We start from the raw sequence: 13,646 nt of genomic DNA on the forward strand, positions 1-13,646 counted from the left end.
ATGGGAGGTGGGGCATCTGAATGAGTATTCACGATAGTCCTCAGGCTCTGTAACAGGCCAGGCCACCATGTAAGCAGGTGGTGAGCTATCCTCATCGACCCTTCAGTTCTTCATCGTCATCATCTACCACCAACCTTCGGACATTTGGGTCTGGACCGCTGGACTCATTTGGCGTGCCAGGGATGGGGCTGATCCTTTGTCTCTCACCACCAGATCCCCAAGGAAGGTTGTGAGTATATGAGCACATGTAAGGAATGATACCAAAGATATTGCTGCTATTTGTTTATGTGGTTTGGAGTTTTCTTGTCTTTACGGGTCGTGTTACTAAAAGTGCCTAAGGCTTTGCTTAGCCCTCAGTGTAACACGCTTTGCCATGCACCCTGGGTTCCAACAAGATATTGAACTGGTTAGATTTAATTCTGTTGTATCTGATTCTGGTCCTAGAACCCTATTAAATTACTATTCATTGGCAACAAATATACTTATAGAATCAGGCTACATCACACACAAAAGGACAACTATCTGTTTCCACTGGCATCCACCAGGGACTTCCAGAAACTAACACCTGTCTTCTCCCATCTCAGCGCAACTCCACTTCTGAAATCGCCTACAGGTCTTTTATAAGCCTGTGCCAATCAGCAGCAGGTTCTGTACCTCCCACAGGGCCACCCTTCCCTCTGGCCCGTGTATTATCCTACATGATGGCAGTGAGACAGTCACTTCCCCTTTAAGCAAATTTGTGCTCCGGAAAGCACGGGGCTGAGCTGTCTGTATTTAGGTCAGCGAGAGATACTCCTCGGGGGCCTTCCTTTGAGCTGAGGAAATGTCTGCAGAGTTGCTCCAATTTTGCAATGTATGAAAGTGGTCTGATGAATTTTTGAGTAGACAGTTTCTCTTTTTTCCTTTGTGGATGTTAGGGATCACTAGACAGAATGAATCTATGCACACACATGTGCAACTACACATAAATACATGTTCATAGCCATGGATCCTGGAGCATGGCCCAATGCATAGAGCACAAGTCAGGGGTGAGTGAGTGAAGGTGTCTTATTACACGCTTTTGATCTCTGTGATGCTCTGTGCAGGGCTGGTCTTTCAGTACCATGTCAGGGCAGCCCGAGGGTTACTCTAATTTATGTCAGGTTGCAGTGGACACAGAGAACTGAAAAGAGAGCCCCGGACCAACAGGAAGTAGAGAGATTCTGGCATCATGCACTTTCCTCCAGCCACACCAGCAGCAGGGAAGATGTCTCTCCTGAGGCTGGTTAAATTGACTTAATGATCAGAGGGCTCCAGCTCTGTGACACAAAGCAGCTATGCTGAAGCAGAGGATTTGGACAATATGCACAACTACTAGGACCCAGAGAAATGCTCACCATGGTCCACTCAGTCTTATACTATGTGTGTGGCAGTGGAATATAGATCGGTATCAGGGGATAGTTATTGCCAGAGTCAGGCTGCTGAATTTAGGGGAGGGTGTAGTAGTCTAGGCTCTGGTTGAGCTCCATCATAGGATTCTTCCTTTGAGTTGGAGCTAAGGGGGTGCTTGCTGAACTCAGGCTACCCCAGGCCCTTGAAGAATCAGAATCATAAAAATATAGGGCTGGAAGAGACCTCAAGGAGTCATCAAGTCCAGCCCCCTGCATTGAGGCAAGACCAAGTAAACCTTAGACCATCCCTGACAGGTGTTTGTCCAACCTGTTCTTAACCTCCAGGGATGGGGATTCCAAACCTCCGTTGGAAGCTTATTCCATAGCTTAATTATCCTTATAGTTAGAAAGATTTTCCTAATATCTAACCTAAATCTCACTTGCTGCAAACAAAGCCCATTACTTCTTGTCTTTCCTTCAGTGGATATGGAGAACAATTGATCATCGTCCTTTTTGTAACAGCCCTTCACGAATTTGAAGACTGTTATCAAGTCTCCGTCTCAATCTTCTTTTCTCAAGACTAAACATGCCCAGTTTTTAACCTTTCCTCATCAGTCAGGTTTTCTAAACCTTCTATCATTTTTATTGCTCCCCTTTGGACTCTTTCCAGTTTGTCCACATCTTTTCTAAAGTGTGGTGCTCACAAACTGGACAGAGTGTTCTAGCTCTGGCCTTTCCAGCGCTGAGTATAGCGGGACAATTGCCTCCAGTGTCTTTCGTATGACATTCCTGTGAATACATCCCACAATGGCATTAGCCTTTTTCTCAACTGCATCACACTCTTGACACTCATTCAATTTTTCATCCACTGTAACCCCAGATCCTTTTCAGCACTACTGTCACTTAGCCAGTTCTTCCCCATTTTGTAGTTGTGCATTTGATTTTTCCTTCCTAAGTGAAGTACTTATGTTCATTTAATTTCATGTTGTTGATTTCAGACCAATTCTCTGATTTTTCAAGGTCATTTGAATTCTAATCCTGTCCTCCAAAGGGATTGCAAACCCCTCCCAGCTTGGTGTCATCTGCAGATTTTTTAAGCATGCTCTCCACTCCATTATCCAAACCATTAATGAAAAGATAGAATAATAGACTCAGCCTTTTCAATGGCAGCCACTTAACTTGAAAAAGGGGAGAGGGGCAGAGGTACCTAGGATAAAATGGAAGGCAAAAACCCACAAGCATTACCAAGACAGCTGAGCCACTATCCAGTGGGGTTTGTGATCCCTTTGAAAAAGGGAAGGGACTTAGGAGGCAAGCCTGTGAGAAAACATCAGCTTTCTACCTTAGTGGCTTCAAGGCAACAGACATCAAAACCAAGAAGCAAAATGATCAGATTCAACCCTGAGAGCGCCAGTGCTTTATCATTCCCCTCATTGCAAGCTGGACTGAAATGCTAAAAAGTACTGACAAGTAGCCCCCAGCCCCTCCCAGCTCTGTGTGTCTCTGGCTTCAGTTTAATTTAGAAAAAGCTTTTTTATGGCTCTACATTTAAAAAAAAATCTCGAAGTCACTCAATCGATCATCCCCTCCTTGGCTAAATAAGCATGGGGATATCAGTTAGCAGGAGAACTCTGGGTTGTTCAGCGGCCCCTCGTTACAACAGGGGCGATCGATACAAGAGGCCCGTAAGTAGTCGCTCCTTTTTATTATTCATACTGGCATTGATTGGCTAGGAGAAAGATGGAATAATTCCCTGGGCAGCGTATCCCTCTCACAGGCCGTGCCCGTGGCGCACTGCTGAGTGTGAATTACAGGTCCCCTCTCTGTGCCCAAGCCACACAGGATGAGTCCACGGCAGCCCAGCTAGGGAACCTGAAATTTTCAGCTCAAGCTGTAGCAGCTTATGCTTTTAGATCCAGAGGTCCCCAATTCAATTTCTGGTGCGTCAGCCAAGATAGCAGAGGTTACACACCCTCGCCAAATATTTCATGTTCCCATGAGGGATGGAGGAAGCCATTCAAATCAAATCAGAATCCACCCAAGACTTGGACCACAGCAGCTGATATCCCGGCAATGTTGGGAATCTCACAAAAGAGAGACTGTTCCCAGGTATTTCCCAGCCCGGCCTGTTAGCCGGAGGGATTAGGGTATGTCTGGAGAAACGTCCTCACAGTGGCATCTTCATCTGAACCACTGACGGTAGTTAGAGGTTCATTCATGGCTCATTCCGGGAGGCAGACGGGGGGAGTGAGTGGCCCAAGCAGAAGTTGGGCCCAAAGTTGCAGTGCACTTTTCAGTTCCTTGTTTGTAATTTCTGATCTCACAGGAGCACCTCCGTGCGAGCTCAGCCAGGGCTTGGGGGAAGTGGAAGCTCCTGCCTATCAGTCCCGAGGCGATGGTGTTTTCACAGTGACTTAGTCCTGGCGCGAGGAGAGTCTCTGGAGCTGATGCCGTAGACACTACGTTCTCCCCGGATAATGCCAGTCAGGAGTACGCACTGTGTTTTGAATGCACAGTGAGTTGCTTTTGCATTTCCCTGGATGAGAGGGTGCTCAGGGCAAGCCATGCAGGCATCTCTGAGAGAACAAAGAGGGTCACCTACAAAGCGCTCTACCCACGCAGAGGGCTCTCACTCTGTGAGTGTGACAGCTACCATCTTTGCAGACACTGGGAACTCAACTGGGGATATCCAAAGCTAAAAGCATGAGCGAAAGAACCAGGCTTTCTAGTTTAGAGCTGAACAGAATCCTCTGTGGATCAGGCTCAGAGGGGGACACGTAACACACACTGACCAGGAGAGAGCACCATTCTAGCATGTCACACAAGAGCACCCAGTCCCCTCCCTGCTTTATAATACGCAGCAGTTGGCTGGCACGCTCTGAATTCCTCTGCAAGCTCCCTAAAAGGAGTTTCTTTCTGCAGGAAATGTGCCGAGACACAAAGGACAAGCCCATCTCCAAGCAAGGCCGCTGGTCCACTAGCATCTTTCCTCATCAGGCATTGCAGTGCATTGAATCTCCACCAAGCCCTGTTGCTGCCTGTGTGCTGTACCTCCCAGCCAAGCCACAGGAGGGAGAAGGGAGGAAACTATGAACGAATGGCACAATCAGAACGCCAGCAGAAGGTGGCAGCAGGATGGGTGTTCATGACACAGCATGAGCAAAGATACTCCAGGAAGGTAAGTTCTACAGGGAAACGACACATTGTTCCTTCTAGTGCTGGCAGGTGCTCTCGCATCTCAATTGTATATCAGTGGGCATCGATGTTGGCCAGTGCAAACACTTCTACCTCAGGCTAAGGGGCTCTCCGCATCTAACCCTGCTGCTGCGAAGGGCTGCAGCCCTGGAGCAGAGCATTCCTAGGGAATGTGGGCACAGCTGCAGAAGAAGGGCATCGGATAGGAACACACCAGTTTTGCCTGATGGCTACAAAGGGGAAAGTCTGCACTGCAGACCCCACCCTCTCCCCGGGGTTCAGAACTGAAGAGAAGAAAGGTGTGGCCAGGTATGGTCATGAAAATGTTAGGGGAGAAGATGTGGGCACCCAGGGAGGAGTGTGGGGATGAGTCTCGGGGTCCTCAGGGAGAAGAGAACCACCCGCTGAAGACAGGCACTTCTAAAATAGATAATGCTGTTGAAACACCAAGCAGCCTCCCAGTGGTGCAGGATCAGCTTCCTCTTGTACAGTAACACAGGCGGCTCAGAGATAACAGGGTGAACCTTGGATTCGCAACAGGCCTCCTCCCTCAGCCACATGAGCACACCTGGGCTGCCTCACCTTTCAAGCCTGTGACAGTGAGGGCGTTAACCGGTATCGTGTATGCCCCCCTAAGCCACTCACCTGTACACAGGGCCTGTACTGTGTCCAGGTATCCCTCAGCAGGGCAATGAACCCCTGAGGACTGTTTGCTGAGTCACCTGGTGTCATGGAGTTGAGTCTCTCTGGCGGAGGGGACAGAACAATTCTTTAACTGCCTCCCGGGCTGGGAGCCACAGTCCCGGATCCATAAAGGCAGCGTCCCCGCGTCCCGTCCCCTGCCTCTACTGTGTGTTCTGTTCAACCGCCAGGGAAATCACAAAAGAAACCCGTCTGCGAGAGAAGGGGTCTTAGAGACCCCAGGTGGGTGAGGTCATAGATTGTATTGGACCCACTTCTGTTGGTGATAGAGACAAGCTGGATCCAATAAAAGGTAGGACCTCACCCATCTGGTCTCTCCAATATCCTGGGACCAACAGGGCTATAACAGCGCTGCACATGGGAATTGCTAAGGCAGTTATGGATCCTATTGCTACTTGGACACCGATTTGTAGCTTGCCTCTGTCAATCATGGCTGACAATCCTCCTCTGATAGTCGTTTGTGAAACCAGTTTGGCCTCTCCACCTCGTCCCGACCTGACAAGTATCCACAGGGTCGTGGCCCCTTGTTGTCAGCACAGCAGAGAAACCAGTGGCTGAATGCACCGTGCTGAGGACTGGCCTACTCTCCAATCTGGAGGGTGCTGGATTCATCAATTCCCCTGCATCACAGGCTCCCAGGCTTCCATTGCCCGCATGCCTTCAACTTTTCTGTGTTAAAATGAAAAGCTGACTTTAATGCCACCGGTCCTGGCCAAAAGGCTTCAGATACCAAGCGGGACCCATGAGCAGCACATAGGACTGCCTCTGCTTCCCTCTCATGTCTTGAGGGCAACCCCTCCATGGCACGGTGGAGGTATGTAAGTGGGGCACGGTGGGAGGAGCTGGTACATGCCAATAATTGTTCCGTGGGCTGTCAAGCCAACCTTTCCTGAGTGCTTTTAAAAAAAAAAGGGAGGGTCAAGAAGCAATGATCTGCATCTCTTCTTGGTGTTTTCATTGAATGCTCTTTTTACCACCACTTTTCCAAAGAGTTTATAAAGCAACTGTTACTGGACACAGCTGCCAGTGCCAACACTTACACCCTGAAAATGAAGATGGGCCCGTGATTCTCATTTGGATCCAGAGACGGGTGTCTAGTGCCCCAAAAATCTGGGAATGTTCCGCTTGGACCCGAGGTTTTCATTCAGCCCATTATGACATCTCAGGCGCCATTTGCAAATTCTGATTGGACTGGGGAGCAAAGTTTGAGGGTGTTAAAATCTCGGGGTTTCAGTCAGACCCAGGTCAGCCTGGAAGGATACTGAGCCTCTCCTGGGCAATTCAGTAATTCCCCCCAAGGAAGAAAGCAAAAATACAGAAGGAAAGCAAGCTGGACTCAACTATCAGATATATCAAGGAAGTGGGACAGTTGCCAGGAGCTGGAAAACGATCTCTTAATTAACAGTGAATTAGATCCTGCAGTAAGATAAAAGGAAGACAATGTGGCATAATTAATGAACAAGGAGAGCAATTTGCTTCGCATGCCCCTGTGCATCCCTCCCCAGCAGGGTCCTGCTGCAAATCAGAATCGTTTGCTCCCACTGTCACTTCCATTTGATCCTGGATGTCCTCATGTATCCTGGTCTGCCTGTCACCCACAGGGGCTCTCTGATGCCTGCCCCACTACCCTGTACTGGGTCAATCCTTAGCATGCAGCTCCCATCTCCCTCGGCTGCCTGATTTTAGTCATTACATATGATGCTTGACTATGAGATTAAGGAAACAATCCCCCTGCAACTTTTCTCCTTCTCTGCAATTTGTGTGTCCTGCCCCTTGGAGGCTTCTGTGGCACATTTTAACAAACAAGCATCCAACATTCGGACCACAGATAGTTAACAACAAATCTAGACATGGCTTAGCCGCATGCCAGACTGAAACTCCCTAGCATGGCTTTCATCTGTAGATCAAAAATCAGGGAATCCAAAATACAGTCCCTTAAAAGTTACTCCAATGCACCATCTAGTGCTTCACTGGGGCTCTCACAGATTCATACCTCATGTATTCCTCTGAATCAGTGTTTGACAACCTTTTTGATACTAGGGACCGGCTTGCTGCCTTCCTAAACTGTGTCAGGGAGATCTCAGGGACCGGCGCCGATCCACAGATTGGTTGTTGAGAAACACCGCTCTAGGCAATAATACAGTGCAGTAGATCCAAAGAACTCAGTGCACTTTCCCAGCCTCACAACACGCCCTCCGTGAAGTAGGTAAGTTGTTATTTATTATTATTATTTACTTATTTGTTGTATTGGGATAGCCTCTAGGAGCACCCCACTCCTGGATCAGTGCTAGGCACTGTGAAAACACAGAACAAAAGACAGACCCTGCCCCAAGGAGCTTACAATTTTTAACTTGCCTACAATTTTGTCTTATTAACTTCATTTCACAGATGGATGAGAAGCGAGGTTGAGAAACTTGCCCAGGATCTCCCCATGAGTCACTGGCAGAGCCAGAAACAGAATCTGGAAGTCTTGTCTACCAGAGCTGTGCCCTGACCACTAGACAACGCTGCCATCTGCATTAACTGGAATTAATTCATTTAGCCATTTCTATTAACTGGAAATCTTGGGGTATGGTGGCATTCTAGCTTTCAGTATCTTGTGATCAGTGTATTTACATATGAAAAATTACAAGAAAGCAGATATATACGTTTTCTAACACAGGTGACTTAAATAGAATATGAAAGTCTAATTACCACGCACCTTTTTTACATTAAATCTATGTGCATTTTAAATTGATGATGACAGATACTCAGCTCAAAGTAGTTTCCAAAGAGAGAGGGGCTTGTTCTATTTCTGCATGGTATTTTATAGCCCCATTTAGATCCATTAAATATTTTCTGCTTATGCAAGATCTCCAGGATAAAATTACCTTAACAGATCATCTGTGAGTTCTTACAGATGCTAAGGACCAGACTCTCAGCCGCTGTAAATATGCATAGGCAATTGATTTACACCTCCTGAAGATCTAGTTGTGTGAGTATGAATTATCTGCAGATGTCATTCTTAATAAATAATCTGTGCAATTTATTCTGTGATTTCCAGGCTGGGCAGAATTTTTTGATACTAGATGTTGAGTCTCTGAGTGAATTCCAGACAGGACCTGGCTCTTGAATGTTTAACTGATTCGCAGTTTTGACCCTTGGAATAGGACCTGGATTATTGCACCATAAATTGAGCCAGATTAAAGGCTGGTGGGTGTGCAACCTCTAGGTTAGGTGATTCTAGGCTCCAGTTTTGTAAACTACCTTTAAAAAATTCCCCTTTCCGTTTTTTTTTTTTAGCTTGCTCCACAAGAACACAGACAGGATCCTTCCTAGGAGTTTAGAATGCGACATTGCTTCACTGTGGTCCCGCGCTCGCAATGCCACGCGTCGCCTGGGGAAATGCATCGGCTGCCGCTGGGAGTGGTGTGAGGAGCGCCAGGAGCTGGGAGTCCTGGTGCCGCAGATCTGGTCCGACAACAACACTATCGTCACCCCGAGCGCCAGGGGCATGCTGGAGAGGACCCTGAAGGCAGCCATCCATTCACTGTACATGGAAACCCTGAAGCGTAAACTGGGCCAGGGTAAAGCCTTCGAACTGACCAGCAAGTGGGACGCCAGCAACCACTTCCTTACCGGGCGTGGCCTCACCCGTTTCACCGACTGGCGGTTCATCCACTGTGCCCGGCTCAACTGCATCCTGCTCAACGGAGCCGTCCGCCACGGGAACCGAGACAAGCGTTGCAGGAAGTGCGGCTACTCCAACAAGACCCTGCCCCACGTCCAGTGGAGCTGCAAGCCCCACTCCAGAACCTGGCAGCTGCGCCACAATGCCGCACCTGGTGAAAGTCATCGCACCGCACCTGCAGGAGGTCGCCGTGAATTGCGCTATCCCTGGTACTGACAGCCAGTTGCGACCTGATGTGGTAGTCACCATTGAGGCCCAAAAAAAGATCATCCTCATCGACATCACAGTCTCCTTTGAGAACAGAACCCCAGCCTTCCGTGAAGCCTGAGCTCGTAAGCTGGAAAAATACCCCCCCATAGCTGACACCCCGAGAGCGAAGGGCTACGAGGTGCAGATGGATGCCCTGATCGTCGGAGCCCTGCACACTTGGGACCCCTGCAACGAGCCTGTGCTGCAGACCTGTGGGATTGGTCAATGCTACACATGGCTTATGCGGCACCTCATGGTCTCAGACACCATCCAATGGTCCAGGGACATCTACATTGAACACATCACCGACCACCGACAGTACCAGGAGGTGTGAGCTGGAATGACATCGTGCATCAACTACAAGAAAGGGACCGAGAGACTTTTCCCATTGGACCATATGAACTGGAACCATAAACTCAGTGAACATTAAATCTCACCAAATGAGGGTAAATCCATCCTCATCATCGTATCCACTCATTATACTCCACACCTGAACATAGCCATTATATGAACAACATACCCCCATATCTCAATGTCTGTACATTGACCCGATAACCTTTTACCCCAAATTGGGGATATGGCAGATTATGTATTCTTTACACCACCCGTTCCTAAACCGAACTTCGCACCCCTTGATAATCTGTACCTTATTCCCTGATAACCAGAAACTTCTATGCTTAAACTATGTACCGTTTTCTTTTTATTTTAACATCATCTTAATAAAATTGTTAAATCTGCTGCGGAGATGTGCAGTAGCAACATACAGCCCACCAAGGCATGGAACAGAATAGGAGTACATCATGAAGGTCGGGGCTGTCAATGTTCTCCTATAATCTCTCCTGACATGCTGAAATGGGGGAGAGAAGGTTTTAACCATTCTCTTCCTCAGCTAATTCCAGCTCTCATGGGCTAAGAAAGTTGGTGATAAAACGTGACTTGAATTTCAGCAGGAAATTAGTTTTTAAAAAGGAGCTTCAGCCATGGGAAGCACTGAGCAGCATCCACTGCCATGGGCGGGAGTGCTCAGGATATCACAGGATATGTTCTGCATTTCGCAGTATCAGGCCAGAAACACACCATGGGACTGTATCCCTGAAAGGAGATCTGACCATGCCTCTTGGTGACCCTAGGTCACAGAGTCCTGGTCAGGAGCGGCAGCAGCTCCCTAAAAGTGGGTGGGGGCCACCGGTACATGAACTGTGGCCCCGCCCCTTCCCCAGGCCCTGCCCTTCTGCCTCTTCCCCTGAGGCCCCGCTCCTACACCACTGCTCCCCCCCCAAGACCCTGTTCGCTTCTCTCCGCCTCCTCCCTCCTGTCGCTCGCCTTTTCGGCTGGTAAAAAGTGGGAGAGCTTGGCACCCTGGCCCTCCCTCGTCCAGCACCCCTGGTCCTGGTTCTTACTTCTCGTGTTTCTCCTGCCCTCTTTCACACACATGCAGAAAGGATCCTGTGGAGCAGGGTATAGTGTGACCCTGGTAGCATGAAGCAGAACGTCCCAACCTGAGACAAGACATAGTTCGTTGTCATGCAGCAGCAGCTGTGACACCCGCCTCCCCAGCCCCAGGCACTAGGAAGGACAGCAGAATCCACTCCTGTATGAGTAAGAGCATCTTGACACTTGTTTTCCTCAGACCATGATTTGTGTTCCTCTTTGGAGCATGCTATTCCTCAGTGGGAGACCGAATGTGAAGAAATGTCCCACTGGCAATAGGAACACCGGATTGATTTGGCCTAACAGATCCAGCCAGTGACCCACCTAGTCCAGAATCTACCCCTTGGCAGTGACCAATCCCGAAATGCTCCAGAAGAAGGTGAACTGGAAACTTTCCTACAATGCAGTTAGCCCCGAGGTGGGTAAACTACGGCCTGCGGGCCAGACGCTCCTGCTCAGCCCCTGAGCTCCTGGCCGGGGAGGCTAGCCCCCAGCCCCTCCCCTACTTTTCCCCATCCCCTGCAGACTCAGCTCACTGCCCTGCTGGTGCCATGCTCTGGGCGGCGGGGCTGCAAGCTCCTGGGGCAGTGCAGCTGCAGAGCCCAGCCAAACCCAGTCTCTGTGCCCTGTGGTGCATGGCTGGCTCTGGCCGGGCAGCACGGCTGCAGCGCCTCCAGCCACCGGTGCTCCAGGCAGCGTGATAAGGGGGCAGGGAGCCGGGGAGGAGGGTTGGATAGAGGACAGGGGAGTACGGGGGGTGGTCAGGGGCTGAGACTGTGGCTAGCGGTTGGGGCAGTCAGAGGGCGGAGAACAGGGGTTTGAATGGGGGCAGGTGTTCCGGGGGTGGTCAGGGAGAAGGGGTGGCTGGATGGGGTAGGGGTCCGGGGGGGCATTCAGGAAGGTGATGGGGTTAGATGGGGTGGTGGGGGGCAGTTAGGGGCAGGGGGTCTGGGGGCGGTCAGGGAACAGAGAGCAGGAGGAGTGGATGGGGCAGGGGTCCCAGGGGGCCCATCAGGGAACAGAGGGGTTGGATGGGGCAGGAGTCCCGGGGGGGGAGAAGCAGGGAGGGTTGAATAGGGGGTGGCGGCTGGGCCATGCCTGGCTGTTTGGGGAGGCACGGCCTCCCCTAACTGGCCCTCCATACAATTTCTGAAACCCAATGTGGCCCTCAGGCCAAAAAGTTTGCCCGCCCCTGAGTTAGCCAGTGGTACAATGCTGTGGCTAGAGGGGAAAACACCTTTCCTGACCCTCAGGTAATCAGCAGAAGCCTTGAAACATGAGATCTGATTCTGTAAGACAGGAATATCTCACCGTCCATGAAAGCAAATGTTATCAATGGCTGTGAAATTATCCAGCCACAGCGTTTGACTCGCTGCGGCATGGAACAAGGTCTATAACCGGCAGTGGGTGATGACAAGTTTCTCCAGCCGTGGGCAATAGCAGGTTAACTGAATGCTCCCAGGAGATGTGTGTCAGCCAAGGCAGGTTGGACACAGCTTCCCATAGCGTGTGGCAACACCAGTCAGATAGCAATGTGATGATGGGTGTGCACACCACCCAGGCTCCAAAAAGGTTAATGTGGGAAGCTAGTTGAGATACTGGGAGAGGCAGGCTTAACTGAGGGCGAAGTTTAGCAGAGAAGGGGCTGGCAGAGGACTATAAACTGAGGAAGTTGACAGCAGAAGAGGGCTGCAGGCAAGGAGAGAGTCTGCAGTCACTCTCCGGGATGACAGAAAGTCAATAGACCAGCTGGGATTCCAGCCGGAGTAGAGAAAGTTGGCAAGCAACCAAGGGAGACATAGAGCAGTCACTGGGAGTGAAGCAGCTGCAGGGGCAAGCCCTGATAAACCGGCACAATCCAGACTTCCAGGAAAAAGCCCTGGGCGGTGTTCAGTGGAGGAACAGCAAAAGGGATTCAAGAGGCATGAAAGGTCAAGCCCAAGGAGGACAGAAGTTGGCTTGGGTTTATTAGGAAATTCCAGGGGAAGTCCTGGAGGGGCTTTTTCATGGGGGGAGGAGGAACTTACTCTGCTCTCATCTGACATACTTGTTCATTTTACTTGTCACTTGTCACACCCATAATGCTCTTGATCCTGTTGGTTAATTATTACAGGCACTGGGCCTTCAGCGAGAGCTGCCCTCAGCTCAGCCCCCTCTACCCAAGCCTGCATCAGAGTCCGAGCATCGACTTTCTCATGGTAAAGGACCCTGGTGTCACACGCAGGGCTCCACTGCCACAGAAGAGCATGTGACAAGGGAGTAAACCCCTGGCATGAGCAGATCTGAAAGAATGCCTAAGGGATCAGGTGAGAGTGAGTTTCTATCAGGGTCGGTCCTGCTGGCTGCAGCACGGAGCCCCTAGTATCCTATAGAGACAAGGTAGGGGAGGTAATATCTTCCATTGGACCAACTTCTGTTGGCAAGAGACAAGCATTTGAGCTTACAATATGCGTACCCATGTGCACACACCCTTGCGTACAGAGCCTGGTGCTCAGTTGGATTCATTTGCCTGTCCTCCCCAGTCACGGCTCTGACATGTATATGCCAGGCACCAGTGGAAACAGAGAGTGCCCCCTGGCCATCTTTCACACCCATGCCGCACCTCTGAGGTACCTGCTTGTCTATTTCTATGTGCTCTCCATGTATCATGATCCTGAGCCCTGGGCTTCCTAAATAGCATTTAAACTGAAAGTGAAGTCTTCATTACAAAGCAGCCCCTACAATAGGCTGCAGCCAAGATCGGAGCCCTCTTGTGCTAGGTGCTGCACAAACACCCAGCAAGGGATTAGAACTGGTTGGGGAAAAAATTCTGCAGAGAATTTCAATCAAAACAGAAAAAAAATTACTTTCATCAAAGCTTTCCGTGGAAAATTTTGACTTTTAATAAAAAATAAAACAATCAGACATTGTTCAGTGTTTGGCTAGGAAATTTTCAGTTTTCTGATGAAAAATTAAAAAAAAATCTAGGAAAACTGATACTTTCAGTGTAACTTTCTTTTCATCTAAAACTGTAACTCTGTCTCCGAAGA

At 49.6% G+C, this 13,646-nt stretch overlaps 1 long non-coding RNA gene across 1 annotated transcript; it reads left to right on the top strand.

The window, feature by feature from the left end:
• The first annotated feature begins 7,188 nt into the window (after positions 1-7,188).
• On the top strand, positions 7,189-8,833 carry LOC122457069. Its single transcript, XR_006276365.1, has 3 exons — positions 7,189-7,836; positions 8,119-8,241; positions 8,550-8,833. It is a non-coding gene; the product is annotated as an uncharacterized LOC122457069 (long non-coding RNA).
• Positions 8,834-13,646: the final 4,813 nt, after the last annotated feature.

Source organism: Dermochelys coriacea, chromosome 18 (assembly GCF_009764565.3).
Source record: "Dermochelys coriacea isolate rDerCor1 chromosome 18, rDerCor1.pri.v4, whole genome shotgun sequence".
NCBI lineage: Eukaryota > Metazoa > Chordata > Testudines > Dermochelyidae > Dermochelys > Dermochelys coriacea.